We start from the raw sequence: 4097 nt of genomic DNA on the forward strand, positions 1-4097 counted from the left end.
ATGCATGCATACGCTGTGACACTGTGAATGGGTATAGCCAAAGGAGTGTCAAATAGAGAGGTCACACGTGCATGACATCACGTCCGATTACATGTTGCATCATTGCTAAGCACACAAGAAGTTGTACTGGATCGTATGAGAATTTTCATATGCTTGGTAGCACTCTAATGCTCGATATGAGAGTAGCATGCAAAAAAACACGAATGATCATTTGTCAGATTTTCTCATTGTGTTTACCAGACATTAGGGTTCCTGAAGAGGTTCCTTAAACAATGAACAATTTATATCTCTCAGTAACCACTGACATCAATGATCCCTTAAACATCTATTAGGGGGCAGTCTTCCCAGAAAATAACAAGGTAAGGGGGTTCTTCCTTTTACTGACCACTAATAAAATGTGATTCTTCTCCCACTGACCACTAATATAAGGGGTCTTTTTCCCACTGACCAATAATATAAGGGACGACTCCTCTCCCTGACGACTAATACAAGGGTGTCCTTCCCTCACTGTCCCCTAATATAGGGGACTCTTCCAACTGACCACCAATATAAAGAGACCCTTCTCTCATACTCTCATATGAGGTGTCCTCCAACTGGCTGATAATATTAGGGACCACTACAATGACCACCATTTCAGATATTAGAAGTACGGATGGGTGGTGCTGAGTATCCAGTCATTTAATACTGGAACTGGGTTTGGGGGGATAAGGATAAGGTTGCCAAAGAAGAGTTTTGAGGTCTGTAGCAACCAACTGAAGAGCATGCCTATTAGGGGGCCAGTAGGTCAATTCTCTAACATTCCACTTATAGATCACGTGCTGGTAAAAGGTGTGCTTTTGAGCCCCCTAAATGTGTTGCCTATACACGCAGACTTGGATTGAGGCTTTTAATGAAATAGGTGGTTTTTGGATCTCCTATCCTTTCCTCCTACTCTGGTGTCAATGTAAGTAGACATTTCTCTAATGACCACCAGTGTGGCAGCGCCCAACAATTTTCATGAATGATTACTGGAAATCATTTTTATCACATAGAACAGGGGAGGCCTCATAAAAAACCTGCTCACCTCACTTTATGACTTCATCAATAGGTCATTATGTCCTCAACATATGGACACACTTGTGTACACCCTCTGTGGTCTTCCTCTCCTGGCACCACCACAGTATACACTCCTCCAGTTGACACTCTCATATAATATGTATTATGGAAAACAGAAAAGTGCTCTCTATTTATAAAACGATTTATTAGTGCCCAGATTAAAAACACTTACAAGATGTAAGAAACAAGCCAGCATGTAATGTATATTTTGTTAGATGGCTCACCACCCCGCTCTCCCAGATGGTCATCAATTCAAAACGTCTATGGCTCAGCTCCTTTCACCTATGCCTGTTACAGCCCAGATTCGGGCTTCCTCAGTAGGAGAGGGCATACACAAGTGTGTCCATATGTTGAGCACCTAATGACCTTTTGATGAGGTGAGCAGGTTTTTCACCTAATGGTGGTTTGCACGGTTGGCATTGAAGAAGAGAGAAGATTTATTTTATACATATTGCACAGTGGTGTTATAGGAGACTTTTTCATGGGACTTCAATTATTGTTTTTTATTGCTTTTTATATGAGATATTTGTTGGTTGCGCTACACTGTATTGTTATTCATTTTTGTACAGGTGTTGTGAAGTCACTAACAGTGTTTTAGCAGCAACTATTTAGAGCACTATCCTATTATTATAGGGTGTGTTGTGCTGATTGAATACGGTTTTAGTTGGGAGAGGTTTTTGTTCATTTTGGAATAATTTTATTGGGAATTTCTCATTTATTTCATCAACTGTCACAGGTATGGCTGGAGATGAGGATGGCGATGTGTGTGTGTGGGGGGGAAGGGGCATTGTAGCAAGGCCGTATAAATGCTATCTATGGTAATTGACTTACAACTGACTATTGCTTGCTGAAGCTGAGCTTCAAAGCTAAGCCTTTCTTTGTTTTAATACTTGTAAAACTTTTTTAACATGAAATAAATGTATAATGTGACCTCAGTATATAACAGCAGAAACTGTGAAAATAAATCCTGCTCTCCATAGTGTCCAACACTCTGCACACAAAGACAGATGTGCAACAGATTTAGAAGCCCCAACTCCAGCCATGACATCTGCAGGCCGGAGATATTCTCAAAGGATTTCTCCACTACAGTTAATGCCTAATGCAGAGTTGAAAGGCACTTAGGATTGGATGGTGGATTACAGATATGAGAAAGAATAAAAGGACATATACATAAAAAGGAAAATCAAAGCATGCTCTTAGGCTGGTATGACAGTCCGCAGCTCAGTAGTTAGAGGGGAATGTAAAGATGCCACATTTTTGGAACAGTGATCCTCTTGTATGAAAGCTTGGAGCTCCCAAAGGAGAGAGAGACAATCAGTGGTCTTGTCTAAATGCAGATGCCACCCTTTGACAGAACCCATGTGATCCACCACCGCAGTGACTAAAGCGAGCCTAGAGATGCTGACAGATAAGTATTAGACTGCTTTGCCTATAAGGAGATAGGGCAGTGTGTTGACAGGGCTGAAAAATCACAAATTTTATAATACACATTAGTTTTGCTTTGTCATTTTTGTGAGAGCTGGAGTCTGATTAGCTGCTATGGGCAACACCTTAATTCGCATTTGTGACCCTATGCAGATTCTTAACTGAGTAAATGAATGCTAAAACTTTGCAGTAGGCAACCTAAGATACCTATAGAGCGCCACCTACCTCTGCGGTACGCAGCATGCAAGTATTGCATGCACCTGTGCTCTCCAACAAGTCGCCTGTCCCCAGACCTGAGTATTGTACACAGAAGAAGGGGGGCTTGCTAACCCTTTGCAAATGCTGACTTTTATAAAGTCAGTATTTGCATAAGATTTTTGGTGGGATTCTGTGCCATACATGAAAGTGGGTGGTACCACAGATGCATGTGCAAGCAAGAATCTAAGGTGCTTTTTTCAAAGCTCCAGCATGGTTTAGCTAGTAGTCAGTACGGGGTTAAGACACAAGTAGAAAGACCAGCACATTGAAGATCAAAATCCACACGCTTTATTTAAGCACTCATGTAAAAATCATTATGTATTTGCCACAATGGCGAAGTCTCCACTTGGATGGAACTTGTAAGTGGAAGATTTATATTCGAGTGACTAAATTAGGTGGGATTTTTCTAAGAAGGATTTCATTTTTGACTAATCCAAAAGTTGTCACATAAGCAACAAGCTATTTCTCAGTTACCGCTCTGTAATATGTGGTTTCAGTTCCTCACACAGTAAGAAAATTCAGAGCTGAAGCCATCAGCAATTCACGTAGGCTAGCTATTGTGCATTGTTCTAATAAGCTCCTTTTCTGTACATCTGTGGAGGTGATTTATGACTCCATTCCAGGGCTTGTACTTGTATCATATAGAACATGGGCCTGTAATGCTGGAGACATCCAGTAGGGGGGGTATATGCAACATTAAAAGGACAAGGAGACCAATTGGATATAGACTGTGCTGTGTGTTGCACAGTGGAACAAACTTCCTAAAGCTAAGAGATGTAATCTGCTTAGATACAAGATTTCAGAATTATTTTATTATGTGTTTTGGACTGATGGATATGAATGGAAGATTTGTTGGAACAAAGTAACCATGCATTGAACAGATTAGCAGTTTTAAGGTAGGGTTTATGTGTGCAGGTAGATATCCCAATGGGTGTATTGGGTTAACATTTGGTTTGAGCCTTTAGTGTTTATGGTTTTTTTTGCATGATACATACAGGCACATAATTTTTTTTTTGCTCCTCTGCATACTTCTAACAGTTTCACTGCTGGCAGAGAACAAAGAGTGGCCTTAAATGAGTGGGTAATAATTCATCCAAGAGTGAGGTTATCTTCAGATAGGCACAGAGATAGAGCAAGCTTTACCTCTTGCAGTGCATCAGGGTAACAGAGAAGAAGACACTGAGAGATATATAGTCTGTGGAAAGTACTTTGTATAGGAGTAATGCCCTAGCACCACACATATCCCTGCACTGCCACTTTATCCTGTACTGAACAGGTGGCATTGAAAATATACTCCCTCCCCCCCCCCCCAAAAAAAA

This window comes from Staurois parvus, unplaced genomic scaffold, assembly GCF_062004578.1.
Source record: "Staurois parvus isolate SC_StPar_1 unplaced genomic scaffold, SC_StPar_1.0 ptg000137l, whole genome shotgun sequence".
In the NCBI taxonomy this organism is placed as follows: domain Eukaryota; kingdom Metazoa; phylum Chordata; class Amphibia; order Anura; family Ranidae; genus Staurois; species Staurois parvus.